Source organism: Peromyscus californicus, unplaced genomic scaffold (assembly GCF_007827085.1).
Source record: "Peromyscus californicus insignis strain IS unplaced genomic scaffold, ASM782708v3 Scaffold_6__1_contigs__length_162567912, whole genome shotgun sequence".
Lineage (NCBI taxonomy): Eukaryota > Metazoa > Chordata > Mammalia > Rodentia > Cricetidae > Peromyscus > Peromyscus californicus.
The window spans coordinates 54,905,588-54,922,459 of record NW_026294584.1 but is presented as its reverse complement, the minus strand read 5'-3'; the positions used below and the strand labels follow the sequence as shown (position 1 = coordinate 54,922,459).

Here is a 16,872-nt window from a genome sequence, read left to right as displayed (position 1 = left end):
GTAAAGCAGTAAGCACCAAAATTGATACGATACTTTACCTTGTGAAATACATGCGGTTTGCTCGAGGAAGTAGATGTCAGAGGGTGGAGCTTGTGAACTGGTATGAAGTGGTTGAAGGGCAGTAATCTGGAATCAGAAAGCTGAAATACTAAAAGTGAATAGATGTGATGCATTTTCTTACTTTGGCTACTGATTGTTGCTTTAAAACCCTTAAATACTTGGGCATACTTTTGCTTTTCTTTGTTCATTTTTTAAATGTAGGTTCTTTGAGGTTTATAATGGAAGCTGATTTATTAAAATAACAATAAAATTTTCTTGATCAAATATGTAGCCTTCTTCAATTAATGTATTACTGTCAGGAATTCTTTTGTGGCTTTCTAACCTAAACTCATGATTTTATCTGAAAATCTGAAATCTTGGGAAACTGTAATGATACTTGAAACTACTGAAGCTAGTAACAATAGAGGAGCCATTTTGGCAGGGTTTGGCAGTTTTCATTTAAGACCTTCGTATGAAACTGCTATGCCCTTCTATTGCTGCTGCCTGGCATCTTGAATTAGATGCTTGAGATGCTGAATATGTATTTGTTTATATATAATAGTGTTTGATTACATAAAATAAAAGCTTAAAAATAAGACTTGTAGGGCCCTCCAGTCAGTGAACTGACAAAGCTGGTAGATGCTTGAGGCATACAATGGTTTTGTGTGTTTCTATGTAAATTTGGTCCACTGGGTAGTTCCTATCACCTTGTCTTTCTTTCTGATGAAACTGTCTGTAAAGAAATATTATATGCATACAAGTAACATTGTACAGACTGAGCAGGCTCTACTTATGTATTTAGTAATACATATACACACACATACACACACATGTACACACACCCAGAAAATTAATTGAAATGGAGGCCATGAATTTGAAAGAGAGCAAGAAGGGGTGTATACAGGAAGGTTTGGAGGGAAGAAAGGGGGAAATGACATATCTCAAAATTGAAAGAAATTATTTTTTTGAAAAGAGATGTGAGATTTGCGTTGTGATCAAATTTCCACCAGTAAAACAATTGTGCTGAAACAACTTTGAGTTTTTAAATCAAGTGCTAAAACAGAGTTGACTGTATCTTGGAAGGGAAATACCTGACCACAACACAGCCAATTTTCTTTCGAACAGTTATTCAGATTTAGCTGTATTGTCAACAAAATCTCCAGTTTTCACCCAACAAGCCTTGCATCTGAAGTTCAGCTAAGCCATATCTTCCCCAACTCTCTACTGTGACAGCCTCTTTTCTTTGCCATTTTTATCGTTTCTTTCATTGAAAATAGATATTTTATCAATAATATATCCTGGCTATGGTTCCCCTCCTTCTACTCCTTCCACCCCCTCCCCACCTCCCTTCCCATCCGGATCTAGCTCCTTTCTGTCTCTCATTAGAAAAGAAATACACCTCTAAGGACTAATAATAAAATATAATATAATATAATAAGATAAAATCAAAACTAGCATGTCAGAATTGGACAAAACAAACAAACAGAAGGAAAAGACACAAGAGAAGTCATAAGAAACAGAAACCCACTTGTTTGTATATTCAAGAAATTCATAAAAACGCTAAACCAGAAGCCATAATGTATATGCACAGGACCTGTAGGGTAAAAAAAAAAGAGAAGAAAAACAATAAATAAAGTGAAGTAAAATAAAAAATAATAATTTAAAATTAAAAACAGGGAAAGGCCCTGACACAGCATTACAAGACAAGGAACTCCCAAAGATGCTGTTGAGTTCATCTTCTATTGGTCATCTGTTGCTGGGCATGCAGCCTACCCTTAAAAGTTTCTTTCCCCAGTGAGACTTGGAAGAAACTAAATTTTCATTTGCAAGTGGTTATCAATTGGAGATTGTTCCTGAGTTAGGAATAGGGGACATGTATCCACTTTTCAGCTCTAGGACCAAATGCAGTTGAATCTCATTGTAGTTTTCATTTGTATTTACTCAAAGACTGCCAAGGACTATGGGAGTATACAGCAGGTGACAACTAGTATTTAACATGTCAACCCACCAGATTCATCTGATGGGAAGCCCCACTTTGCAAGGCTGTGAAGTCACTGACTGTAAATGACTGGTTGCTCTTGTATGTAACTTTCTCATCTCCTACCACTAAAAAGAACAGCTGTGGAGCTTAAAACACATTGGTAGTGTGTTTTAAATCTTTGGGTACACATATAACCATGGATGATCAGGGAGATGATTTCTGATTAAGCGGTATAATTCCAATGAATAGAAATAATACCAGAATATTTTTCTTAATTGACACAGGAAAGTAACAGTATTCTCAGTCACAATGACAGCTAATTTTAGACTTCAGAACAGACTAGCTGCCCCTACAAATAAAATACTCAAGGACAAATTCCCAAGTGTCTGTTTGTTGAATCAAGGCTAGGCTGTTTACTTTGAGACATAATTCCCCACAGTAATTGACTGCATATACTCCTAGGCTCAAGGTTTAGCCAACTAATTGTTTATTGGTAGTCCTGAATTTCAATGTCATTCTCTGTCTGGGAATGTTAACCACTCAGGCTATGTGCTTGGCCAAGTGTTACTCACTGGCCAGTCAATGTGACCTTCGTACCCTGAGAAAAACTGTGTGACTTACCATGTGTTATAAGAGTGGATCAGACCCTGAAAATGTAACATATAATTGTCCAGAGTTTGTCTGTGAGAGGAGTAGTAATGTACAGAGAAGCTGTGTAGAGCTCTATAGGGGAGCTGTGTACAAGAGCTGGATGAAGGAGCTGCTGCTATGTAGAAGAGCTGTGTAACAAGCTAGTGGTGAGTGCATGTCAAAATGTGTGTTTGGGTGTGCAGAGAGAGATGAGGAAAGAGAATTCTAAGATGTATGACTATGTAAAAGAGCTGGGCAGAGATGAAAATGTACATGTATGCTGAGAGAACAGGAGATTTGTGCAGAGAGCACTGGGTAGAATATGACTAGCTTTATAGAAGAAGAGAGAGCTTGTGTAGCTATATAGGAAAGAGATTTTTAAAGATAAAGTAAAAGAGAAAGTTACCATCAGAAAATGTGTGTGTTTCCTTATTTTTCCCCTCAGGTAGAAAAAGTCTAGTCCTCAGATAGATAAGAACTTTTCTTAAGCCTTTGCCACATTCATGGATTTTTTTTTTACATATCCTGGAGGTGGCTTTGGAGCAAGGTTTCCAAAGGCCATCAATATTTAGAGCCTGAACATAAGGCCATTTCTTAGTCTTATTAAGATAATAAGGCTATTTCTTTGTCTTACTGTCCATTTGCATGTGCTTAGTTATGGATGCAAGCATTTTTTATGATACTATATATTCTCCTTTATCCAGGAGTAGCAGAGTATTCACAAACACATCTTAAGGAGGTAACACTAGGAATATGATTTCAGCTTCCATCACAGGGATGCATCTAATAGTGCACAAGAAGATCCTTGTGCACATCTCAAGACTCCAGAGTGAGGATGGAACGTCTCATGGACCAATGTGAAAGTGGTTGGTGGTGCTGTATTCTGACTGATGTAGGTGCAGAACTGAGAAACTTGATACTAGAATAGTTTTACTATAAACAGAGTCTGTCAGCCTCCCAGGTTCGAGTCCCTGACCTGTCGCCTACAAGCCCCTGGCTTTCTGTTGAAGTCTTCTTTAAGATTATAGTTTAAAGCCGGGCGGTGGTGGCGCATGCCTTTAATCCCAGCACTCGGGAGGCAGAGGCAGGTGGATTTTTGTGAGTTCGAGGCCAGCCTGGTCTACAGAGCGAGATCCAGGAAAAGGCGCAAAGCTACACAGAGAAACCCTGTCTCAAAAAAAAAAAAAAAAAAAAAAAAAAGATTATAGTTTAAAGATGAAATGCCCCTGCCCTGACTAATAGGTTTAAACACTTGGTCACCATTTTGGATGGTTGTAGAACCTTTGGAAGGTGGTCCATCTAGAGGCAGTAGGCCACTGGGAATGAGTATTGAGGGTTTAAAGTCCTGCCCCGCTTCTAACCCGGAGTCTCTCTGCTTCCTGGTCAGTACGCATAACAAAGCCACTGTTGCGAACTCCCGTCACTATCATGTCTTCAGCATGATGAACTATATCCTCTGAACTGTGATCCAAAGTAAAGGTCTGGCTTAAGTCGCTCTGTCAGATATTTGTTCACAGTGATGAGAAAAACATGTTGAGTGGGGGAGGCAAAGTATCAGTCTGCCAATATGGGAACTTATGTCCTCACCCAACCTCTGTGGTGCAGTAGCAGGGGCTCTGCTTGAGTGTTCCAAAGGTTGGAATGCCAGAACAGGTATGTCTGACTCTCTTCACCCCTGGCAGCTGGACATCAACCCCAGAGACCTTATAATACCTTGACTAGTGCTTTGAGAGCTTTCCCACTACAGTTGCCACCCCACACTACTCTCCATTCAGAGGAAACAGCCCTACGTCCTGTTTGATCAGAGGATGTGGCAGAGCTCATCCTGCCTAAAGAGCACTGACTGACTACACTCTGGCCAGCAGCCTCACCTGACTCTGAAGCATCTCAGGGCACAGAAAGTAACCTAATAACACTAGAGAATCTTATAGCAATATTTCCCTGTTTGGAGTTGCTCTCAGCTAATCCATCTAGTACCCTAAGATAGACTAGCCAGGTAAGTTGAATTTCCAGTTAAGAATACCTGTGAAAGTCAGAATAGGAAGCCACCATACAATGCACAGGCACCAGTGTGGGGGAATGAGGGTCTAATGTTCAGAACACCTCTGAATGGACTTCAGAGAGTTGCAAGAAAATACAGATAGAAAATTAAATGAAGTCTGGAAAATAAAACTTGATGATCAAAGTAAAAATTTTGACAAAGAAGCAAATAATACTTGCCTAAGAGATAAAGAACACAGCACTGAGGCAAGAAGTTCAACTCGAAGCTTCAATTTGGCCATGCAAAAATATCATTGAGCTCAAACACAAGTCACTTGGATTATTATTGAAAGGACAGGAATAAAAAATAGGAAGGCTTTTGAGAATTATCAAGACACCACCAAGAAACCAAAGGTTTATTCAGAGGACATTTCATTACAAAATAGAGAATAGGAAGAGAAAACAAGGCCAGGTGGTGGTGGCACACACCTTTAATCCCAGCACTTGGGAGGCAGAGCCAGGCGATCTCTGTAAGTTTGAGGCCAGCCTAGTCTACAGAGAGAGATCCAGGGCAGGCACCAAAGCTACACAGAGAAACTTTGTCTCAAAAAAAAAAATTAAGGAAGCAATGGTTGAAGTTTTCCTAAATTTAGTGAAAGATAATAATAGATACAGGAAACTGTGAAGTCTTCACCCAAATTCAACCCAAAGAAGAATTCACTGACATATATCATGATCAGCCATAACAACAACAACAACAACAACAACAACAGGATTCTGAAAGCAACAAGAGATAAGAAACATCAAGTTTAGAGAAGGTCATGTAAGTAGTAGCTCTTAGAAGACTCCTCATCAGAAGTCTGCAGTCCAAGAGAGATGAATTGTGTATACAAAGTTCTGTAGGAAAAGAAGTAGAAAAACCTGTAGACTAAGAGTCTTTACCTGGACAAACAGTCCTTCCGAAGTCAAAGAGACTGGTAATTTACACCTCCAATAGCACTCAAGAGGCTCAGGCACTAAGATGGTCAAGAATTGGAGACCAGCTTAAGCTACAAAGTCAGAATTGTCTAAAAACAACGAACAAACAAGTGAAATAAACGAGGGACGTGGAAAGATTTCCCCGAATGAAAATCAAAGAACTCCACTTCTTTTTTGTCTTGCAGACATTTCTAAAGGTGTTCTCTAAGCAGAAACCCAAAGCTGCTAGGAAATGAAATAAAACAGGAAGGTTCCAAAGTCAGCGGTGTCAATAGTATATAGCCGTATACAACATACTGCAGTACTTTGACTGTGGTAAGGAAGGGCATTTGATCTTCAGTATGAGGATTAAAAGAAAGAAAACAATTAAAAACAAATGTAGACAAACTACATAAAGATGTAAAATTTGAAATAAACATTATAAAATGGAGTGACCCTGTAGTTTCTGTAAGCAACTTAAGTTGCAGTGAACTTAAAATAGCTTGTTATAATTATTAGTTGTTGGGGCTGAAAGAGGATGAGTGGTTAAGAGCATATTTTCTTCTTGCATCAGACCGTGGTTTGGCTCCCAGCATCCATAAGGTGATTCACAATTATGTATCACTCTAGTCCTAAGGGATCTATCATCTTCTTCTGACCTCTGTGGGCACCAGGCATTCATGTGGTACGCATAGATAAATACATGGGAAACACTCACATGCATAAAATAAAAAAAAATCTAGAAACAAAAGGATTAATTGTTTTTATTGGAGCTTCAGGGGAATCAAAAAGCAAAAGACTATGATACTTGTGTAAAACAATAACAAAAAAATTCAAACTATTCCATCACAGAAAGCTGCCAGGCAAGGGAAGGGGAAATGGTATAATTATATTGTAATCCCAAATTATAAGAAATTACACAGGAAAGAAAAAAATCCTAGGATATCTATAAAGCAACCAGAAAACATGTTACCCAGTGGTGGTAAATGTAATTGCCCTAAGTGGATTGTCATCTAATCGAGAGATGTAGTGATTGAATGGACTAAAAAAGAAATCGAATACATGACTTTATACTGCTGTAAAAGTCTTAACTTACTAGTATGGGACCATAGAAACTGCAAGTAGAGAGATGGAAGATATTCTAGATAAATGAAAACAAAAGAGAAGGTATAGTGAAACATGTAGAAAAACAGACCTTAAAATTTAAAAATTGTGAAAGAGATGAGAGAAGTCCATTGCATAACAACAAAAGCAACAGCAATTATAAATATGTGCCCAATACTGGAGCACCTACATATATAAAATAACTATGTATGAGCTGAAGGATGAGAGAGAGAGTGGAACACAGTAACAGTCAGGAGGCATAATACCCCACCTTACCAGACAGGCAGGTCATCCAGTCCGAATCAATGAGAAAAGATTAGGCTTCAGTTATATGTCAGCCCAAATGACAAAAATTCACAAATGTTGGCAGTTGCACTGAATAACAACACAAAACACATTTGCTTCAAAAACACAGTGTTCTCTAGGAGAGATCATATGTTAGGACAGTAAACAGTTCTTAAAATAACAACCATCATGGTTAAAGTCAATTGTCCACTCAGTGTGATCTAGAATCACTTGGGAGATAAGCTTGTGGGATTATTTTGATTACCTTAATTGAGATAGGATTCTGAGCTGTATAAAAAGCAGAAAGTGAGTTGAATGCAATCATTCAGTGTCCTGTTTTCTAACTGTGTGTATGATGTGATCAGCGGCCTCCAGTCCCTGACGTCTTGACTTTTCTGGCAGGATGGACTGCAACTTGGAACTGGGAGTCCAAAATAACCCCCTGCTCCCTCAAATTGCTTTCTTCGGGGTATTTTATCACAGCCACAGGAGAAGAAAGTAAGACAGACACCTGAGGTTGGGATCATATCAAGGCTCTTCTCCAGTTACAGGAGCATGAAACTAGATGGTAACAGCAGGAGAAAAATGGGAAAATTTTCAAATGCGTCAAAATTAAAGTTTTCTCCCAAATAACCATTGAGTCATACAATACAGGAGGGACTAAAAAAATATGAAAACATAGCGCAGAACATACAGAAAGCAACAGAAACCGTCCTCAGAGGAAAAATCATAGCCATAAACACTCATCAAAAAAAAAAAAAAAAAAAAGAAAGAAGTCAAGTCAAACAATATAACAGTTAACTTTAAGGAGTTAGGAAAATAAATATGAAGGCCTAACTGAACAGAAATAAATAACAACAACCAGAGAGTAAACAAATGCAACAAAGATGAGAGTAAAAGATAAAAATAAGCAATAAAAAATGTAGAAAGAATATCAAAATCAACAAACCCTTAGACTAACTAGGAAAAGGGGTAAAATTAGGATTAGAAGAAGACATGCTTCAACAGGAGAGACATCCAAAAGATCCCAAGAAACTACTGGAAATGATTATGTATCAGTGAATTGTATGCTCCAGAAGAAATGGGTTAATTCCTAGATACAGAGAATCCACTAAGACTAAGGCATCTCAGACCAACAATAAATAATGGAATTGAGTCAGTGATAAAACGTACAGTTAAAGAAAAACCAGGCACCAGATAGCTTCAAACCCGAGTCCTAACAGTAAAGAACTCAATCCTTCCCAAAATCTCTCAAAAAACTGAAGTGGAAAGAATGCTTCAAAGTCCTTCTGTCGATCTAGAATTTCCCAAATAGAAAAGCCAGGCAAGGACACTGAGGAAAGAAAATCTCTCTGATGAAAGCAGATGCAAATATCCTTTAACAAATTACCAGCAGGCTAATTTCAAGGTTACATCAAGAAGATTTTTGCAGGGTGAAGGTGCACTTACTATGCTAATCTAGAAAGCACTGCAGCTCAACATAGCTTACCTTGAGTGTATCATTAACATTAAGCTAAAGTTAGGTGGCACTATCTAACACAAAACCCAGTAAGTGCTGAACTTAGCAAGTAATCTTTTGAATGCCTGCATCCAAACCATTTTTTTTTTTTTTGGTTTTTCGAGACAGGGTTTCTCTGTGTAGCTTTGCGCCTTTCCTGGAACTCGCTTTGGAGACCAGGCTGGCCTCGAACTCACAGAGATCCGCCTGGCTCTGCCTCCCGAGTGCTGGGATTAAAGGCGTGCGCCACCACCGCCCGGCTGCATCCAAACCATTTTGACAGCACAAACTACTAGAGATCATCTATTGCTAGACTTATGATCATTGCCTGGCATTTAGACAAAGAAGTGTGACTAACCCGAGAAAAGATCAAAATTCAAAATCTGAAGCATGGTTTCTGTTGTTTGCACATATATTTCATACCCTCATACAGTAACAAACATTCAGTAAATCACCAAAAGTTAGGGCCCATCTTATGTTCAGAATAGCCAGGATGTGGAATCAATGCAAGTTTCTATCACACGGGAATAAATAAAGAAACTGGGGTATGTATATGCAATATACTCATCAGTCTTTAAAATGACTGAATTGTCCTTTGTATCAGTGTGTATGAACTCAAAAGAATATTGTGGAAAATGAAATTAGATAGGCATATAAGGGCAGACACCATAGGATCTTACATGTGGAGAGAGAATGACAGTTGCCAGAGGCTGGGGTTGAGGCAGAGGGAGTTGCTAGTCAGAGGACCCAATGTTTCAGTGATATAAGAAGGAGTATGCTTTGGATCCTACGGCATGGCAGAGGTGACTGCAGCTAACAGTGAATAACAGTGTACTTCAAAGTAACTACAGGGTGAATTTCAAGTGTTTTCTCACCTAAAACAATAAGCAGGGTGGTGATTATGCCAATTTGGATGACTAAATCATTCAAAATTATGTACATATGTCAAGACATAATAAATTAGTTTATTATTTTTCCTGTGAAAACAAAAAACATTAAGAAGAGTACAGGTCTTGAAATAAGGTAGATTTTCACTTAAAGCCTGGGTTGTTCTCTGGTGGATAATTTTGCATTCTTTTTACGCTTCTTGAGATGGTCTCCCATGTAACTAAAGCTATCCTTGAACCCCTACCCTCCTGCCTCCCTCCATATCCCCAGTGCTGAGGCATGGCCATGTACTGCCCTGGATTTCTCTATGCTTGCTTCCATTCACACTAAGCATTCAATAGCATTGCTCAGCCTTAGTACTGTTTTTAAAAGCCGCATGAAGATTCATCCTATAAATGTACCATAATTTTCACAAGAGAAGTATATTTAAGAGAACTTATCTATACTTGGGGCCAGAACAGTTATTATGCTGAATTAATTTTAGAGTCTTTCTTAGATTTAGGTATTTAATCAAATATTTAATACTGACTAAGCTGGGGAGGAATCTGTAAACCTAAATAATGTGAAGATATTGCTAGGTAATGAAATTGGGAGTGCATGCTTACTTGTCAGAAAAACTTTGTGTTTCCATGAACAGTTAATGCATTTTCTGTGGATTTCCTGGTGGAAGGGGGATAGGCCACCACCATTCATGGTGTGATCTGATCCATACAGATTATTATGTTCCTATTCTGGCTCTTTTTTGTCAACTTGATATAAACCTAGACATATTCTCAAAGAGAGAGAAACTTAATTGAAAAAAAAAGCCTCCATAAGATTGCCCTGTAAGGAAATCTGTGGGGGTATTATTTTGACTATTGATTGATGTGGGAGAACCCATCCCAAAGAAGTCAGTCCCATCCTTTGGCAGGTAGTCCTGAGTTGTATAAGAAAATAATGGTCCTCCATGGATTCTGTATCAGTTTTTGCCTCCAGGTTCCTGCCCTGGTGGAGTTCATTCCCTGACTTCCCTCAGTGACAGATAGTTAACCTGGAAGATGAAATAAACCATTTGCTCCTTAGGCTGCTTTTGGTCATGGTGTTTATCATAGCAATAGAAATCCTAAGACAGTTCCCCAGGCACTGTTTGACTTTGACATTTTAGGACAGCCTGTGTCCGGATCTCTGTTAGAAAATTGTTCTGTCCAAACCCACAGATTTAGAATGTCATACATCCCTCTCTGAACATTGAATATTGCACTGGCAAATGTCACACTTCAACTCAGGATGATTTTAAGTCTCTGTGACCTGCCCTTAAAATAATTATGATTTCTGCTCAAATAATGTTCCTATTGTATTGGTGATGCAAGAGTTAGCTGGAATTGATACAGCCTAAGTGTCACACCTTGCCAAACACATTGTGTCTTTGACCAGCTTATTTGTTCCTTCTTTTGGACCATTATGCTTACATATACCATTTAGCAACGTTAATCGCTTCTGAAGACATAATACTTAAAATTGAAGTTACTATGATATTTTCTATAGGTATATTTTATATCAGCTACTCTTCAGAAAGTTTAGAGTTTTGGGCTACTTGAGAAGACATGGTTCTTCACATTGAGTTATTCTAAGGTGCCTTGTTTGTGGAAGAATCACACTTTAGGGTTACATTTTCTGTGGGGGTGGGAATCAGGTGACAGAACCCGAAGCAAAAGGTTAAAGTATAAATAGACTGTGCAGTGGAGGAGGAAGAAGCCCCATTGGCTTGGGCCCAGAAGAAATAATGTTTGACCAACCCTGCAACCAGAGTAGAAGCTTATGAATATAGTATTGGGCTGTATCCAAATCCAAATCAAAGAGTTCTGGGTGCTGTCTTTACAGGCTTAGACTCAGGAGTTTGATAAAATGAAGTAGAAACTTGATGTTTTTACAAAGCTTTGCAGTGGATTCGAATAGATCAGCTAATGATTCTAATGGTCATTCTAATGGGTGTAGAGAATGTTGGTGAAAGCTGACATTCTTACTTGTAAGCAGTCTTCGTTTCTTTGTTTTCTCTCTCCCTTCTTTTCTCTCTCTCTCTCTCTCTCTCTCTCTCTCTCTCTCTCTGTCTCTGTCTCTGTCTCTGTCTCTGTCTCTGTCTCTGTCTCTCTCCCTTCCTTTCTGTCGACTCGGTTTCTGTCTCTCTCTCTTCCTTTCTTTATTGCCTCAGTTATTTAAGCTTTCTATTTGAGGGCCATATAGGCTATGGCTTTGCTACTGCTGTGTTCACAAGGTTCTTTTTCCACCTGTAAAGCTCTTGTGTCGATACTGAGTCATTCACCTTCACCACTGGCACCGTGTTCTGGCCACCGCCACTATCAGGGTTCCCTCTGGACTCCCACCAGAGCTTGCACTCTTTCCTCATTTATTCCATTTTTCCAACCTCCAGAGTTTTGTGGCATATTCTTGAACTTCTTTTAATCCATTATCTCTGCAGAAATGAAACAAGAAATGTAGACATTCAATATATCCTGGGATATTTTCACAGCTATCTTTACATACCTACTGCTTTCTTGTAGTTAGCACTTAAAATAAACAAACTAGCTACCGCTGCTGCCATTTTCTTCCTGTGGGTTGTGTAAGAGAAACTCATTCAAAGTACTCAATGACTTCTTTATAGAAATGAGTGTTAAAATAATGGACTCTAACTCAACAGCTCCAGTTTTAGCAGAGGAATATTCACATAGCTCAGTAATATTGTAGGGTTTGGGGTTTATCTTTTTTACTGCCATATGCTCTATTGAGCTTCCTTCCTTCCCTCTTCCTCTTCCTCCTCCTTCCTCTATTTTTTCCCTCCTCTCTTTCTCTTTCCCTCTTCCTTTTTTTTTGAAAAGATCTTGTGTATCCAGATTGGTTTCAAAGTCACCATGTAGCCAAGGATGACCTTGAACTTGTGATCCTTTTGTCCCCACCTCTCAAGTTCTAGGATTATAGGCATATACCACCATTTGTTATGTGTTTGCTTTGCCTATCCCTCTAGTAGGCTGTAAGTTTAGTGGGAGAGGTGTTTCATATCTTATCTACTGTTCATCATGAAGGCACACCACATTAACTATAAGATAGTAGTCAATCAACAAACACTTATTGAAAGTAATAAAATAAGCAAACTTCTTCCAGAATTAAAATATCTCAAGGGGTTGGAGAGATGGCGAGTCAGTTAAATCCTCTCATGGTTCTTGCAGAGAACCTGGGTTTGGTTCTCAGCACTCACGTGGTGGCTCACCACTGTCTGTGTCCATCTCTCCAGCTCCAGTAAGTTTCTGTTTTTGAAGGGTTTCCTAAGCTGTAATTTTAAGAAATGTGCTATCCTTCTCCTGTGGACGCCTTTCCTAGAGATTCTGAAATTCCTGGTGAGTTTGTGATGTCTGCAATGAGAAGAGTGATGAGGGGGAAACAGAGCTCTGAGGGCTGGAGGAACAGAGCCTTTGGCTTGTTTTCATCAAGGGGTCTGAGTACCTGAGACTTGAGAAATTTTGTCTTCTGAATCAGCTATCCAAACCCCTCAAAGAAATACCTTTGAAGCAGAATATCTCCAAGGCAGAACTGGGTCCATGTTCTCCCTGAGACAGAAAGAATGTTCCAGTCCACTTTTACAATAAACTAGGGGTAACTTGCCCAGTCTTAATACATGGAGAGGTTCTTAGTTTTACTGCAACTTGATATGCCATACTTTGTTGATATCCATGGGAGGCTTGCCCCTTTCTGAGCAGAAATCGGAGAGGAGTGGATTGAGGGTAGGTGGGGACAAAGGCAGGGGTGTGGGTGAGGGACTGGGAGGAAGAGAGGGAGGGGAGACTGCTGCCAGCATGTAAAATAAGTAAGTAAGTAAATAAACAAATAAATAAATTAAAAAATGTTATTTGAACATGAAAGTCTATGGGGAAGATGGAAAAATAGAACTCCTCCAAATCAACACACCATATCACATGCACAGCCATATATATGAGTGGACAAAGTGGTGGAAGGAGCAGGAAATGCCCATTTTATGTATATTATACTTGTTTCATATGGGCATATCTATGTCACACTTAAGCCCTATGAAATACATATTATTATGAGAAAATTAAGGAGTATAGAAATTAATTTGCCCAGAATGGCACAAATACTAAGTAGTCAGATAAAATAAATGTCCAGGTCTTTCTAATTGTAAAGCAAATCCTCTTTTATTATACCACACTGCTTAATGCTGTTAAAATTCTAACTTCATTTTTGTGGCAAACCTCTGAACATAGAGGTTAGGTTAACACCCCTTAGTTGGCAGCTCATTTAGTGCATGGAACTGAATCAGTCTGCTTTAGTCAGTGGGGTTTCTGGAAGGATCAGGGGGTAGGGAAAGATCAAAAGTGCCTTGAGGCCAGTTGGCATGCCATCATGTCCTCCTATCCTGCCATTATGTGCTTTTTGGCAGGTTCTGCTTCTACCGGAAAAGTCCACAGCATCTGCACAACTGCACATGTCATGAAGCTGCCCAGAGGGCAGAGGACAGGGCGTTCTTCCTAGTTTTGTAGATGAAATGGTGTCTTTGTGTTAGGGATCAATTTAATCCACCTGCCTTCACATGCTTACCATTTTAAGTTCAGGTGTGTTTATTCTCTACACTTATCACACTTCAAAGTCATTGTGGAAACCAGTGTCCATCCTGTCTTCATCCTTGAGCTTCCAAGACTCCCTGCAATGTCCTGCTGCTGGTTTCTGTTTTCACATCACATTGACATTTAACTCAGTGAATTCAGAACATATTCAAGGAACCCCTTCCCCATCTTGCTTCTATCATTTCTTTAGTCTGACAGATATGCAATCTGGAGTCCCTTTCCTTGTATTCAGCGTAAGAAAGAGACGGAGTTATCAAATCACATGGATACCCTGTCCATCTCCATCCTTCTTCCATTTCCTTGATTATTTCCCCTTTACAACTCTCCACTGTGATTGCTATAGCAGTTTTTTGTCTACATTCCTTGGCTTTTATTTTCTTTAATTCAAGAAATCTTAAAGGATACTATTAAATTATTCTTTCTAAAGTGATGCCCTCACCAGGGCACATCACTTAACATTTAGGTGCTTCTCTTGCCTATCAAGGTAGCAAACATGGATTTGAAGTCAAGACCTTCTACCATACAGCCAACTTGTATCTACAAATACATCTCCTAATTTATTTCCTGTATATAATTTTTTTTATCTCCTAGCCAAACCACACTTTTCCCTTATCCTTAAAGATGCCCCCAAAGAATTTTACTCATATTGCCAAACTTCATAGTCCAGCTACGAAAGAAAGCTGTGTGCATTCCTTGAAATGTGTTTCTTGTGATCCCTCTTCAGATAGTGTTTTCTAATCTTTCTTAGTCAATGTCACATGTATTACCATGGACTTTTGGCATTTTGAATATACATTGCAGAAATAACTTCAGTTCTTCCTATATTATAGTCACATATCTACTTGTGTTCATGTTCTATTAAAATATCAAGTCTTTAGAGAATTAACTACTTCAGGACTAACAGTATCTTTGTAGCTCCCAAACTTGCAACAAGACATTGACCTGCTGATTACTGAGAGGCAGGTAACCTTAAGAAGGATGAAGAGAACAGAGAGGGTATGGTGGGAACATGATGTGACCAAGAGTGATCTAGACAAAAATAATGTTGGATGACCAATATTGCTAAAATAAAGAACTTCTGAATAAAAATACTGAAAGAGGCCGGGCGGTGGTGGCGCACGCCTTTAATCCCAGCACTCGGGAGGCAGAGCCAGGCGGATCTCTGTGAGTTCGAGGCCAGTCTGGGCTACCAAGTGAGTTCCAGGAGAGGCGCAAAGCTACACAGAGAAACCCTGTCTCGAAAAACCAAAAAAAAAAAAAATACTGAAAGAAATGTGTTGGAAAGGTAAATTGCAGCTACCCAATGAAAGGCTAATTTGGGTTGAAATGATTCAGTGTGCAACAGACTGCCATGATGTGTCATTAAACACTCCATCTGCACTCAACGACAATTTCCTGCTGAAAATTAGGGCAAATTGTGTTCCCGAGGCCAATATACTTTGTGAGGAACAGGCTGTCTTTGGGTATGGTTAATCTACTAGGGATCATTAGTTTATAATATATCACTTAAAGGAGGAAAATATAATAATTATCTGACATGCTTGGGTTTGGGTTCTGTGGTCAGCAACTAATGATTGACTAAATTGCTTAAGGTCAATGTCCTTAACGGAAGGACATTCATAGGTAGTTAATTATGTTATCTCTTCAAAGAATTTAAAAATTACATTTATTTTTATCTATCTATCTATCTATCTATCTATCTATCTATCTATCTATCTATCTGTGTGTGTGTGTGTGTGTGTGTGTGTGTGTGTGTGTGTGTGTGTGTGTGTGTAGGTTACAGGATGACTTTGGGGACAACTTTAGATCTTTCTTCTACCATGTGTGTTCTAAGGATAAAATACAGGTTGCCAGACTTTTCAGCAAGCTCGTTTACCTGCTGATCCAGGTACTGGCCCGATTCTATTATATTATAATACACTATTAGAATAGAGCATAATATACTAGTTTCCAGAAGGGTTATTAAACTGTATAAAGAAAAACATAGCAAGCAAAAATCATAAAACAATTTAGCAAAACATTCATATTTGGGAAGATCAAAGAGCTAAAAGAATGATATGAGAATAGTAGGTACTATGCTTTCCCTCCCATACTTCTAATCCTCTGCTACAGAGGAAACTCTGTGTGTGTGTGTGTGTGTGTGTGTGTGTGTGTGTGTGTGTGTGTGTGTGTGTGTATTCATATGAGTTTGTGAAGGCCAGAGGATAACGTTGGTTGTTGTTCCTGGAACCATGCCCCTTGTTTTTTGAGACAAGGTCTGTCAAGAGTCTGAAGCTCACTGAGTGGACGACGCTGGCTGGCCAGTGAGACGCAGGCATCTGTCTGTCTCCCCCTCCCTGTGCCAGGCTTGCATGCACATGTCACCATGACAAGCTTTTTGAATGAGGCTCTTTGGGGTTATCCTCAGGTCTTCATGCTTTGGGGGCAAGCGTTTTACCATTTGAGTTCTCCATTTAGCCCCATTCCATATATTTTGATCATAAATGCATGCTGCTTTTGATTGATTGATTTCTTTTAGATACTTTCTAGTCACTCTCTGTTATGGTAGATATGGATTTAACTTATTTAGTTTATATTTATCCTCTTTAACCTCCCAAAATTATTCCTTGAAGTGAATCGGTGGTTGGTGACTACCTCGTGCTTATGAACATCTCGATCACCATAGAACTGAAGTAGAAGGGGATGAATGAATTCTTTTTTTTGTTTCAGTTTTATATTGTATTTAAAAAACTTTTACTTACATAGACTTCCCCAGAAGTATCTTTAGCTCTTTTGAATTTAAAAAAGAAATACTTTTTTATGTTTGTGTGTGAATATGTGAAGGCAGAGGATCAAAGAGGCTAAAGAGAGCATCAGATCGCCTGGAGCTGGAGTTGCAGGTGGTTGTGAGGTGCTCATCA

At 39.0% G+C, this 16,872-nt stretch overlaps 1 long non-coding RNA gene across 1 annotated transcript in view; it reads right to left on the bottom strand.

Annotated features, from left to right (window-relative positions):
• LOC128100028 (uncharacterized) overlaps positions 1 to 16,872 on the bottom strand; it is a 60,675-nt gene that overhangs the window by 4,147 nt on the left and 39,656 nt on the right. The window contains exons 2-3 of the long non-coding RNA XR_008214644.1: positions 1,568 to 1,633; positions 39 to 148 (exon numbers count right to left, since the gene is read on the bottom strand). This is a non-coding gene — a long non-coding RNA (uncharacterized LOC128100028). The remainder of the gene's footprint in view (positions 1 to 38; positions 149 to 1,567; positions 1,634 to 16,872) is intronic.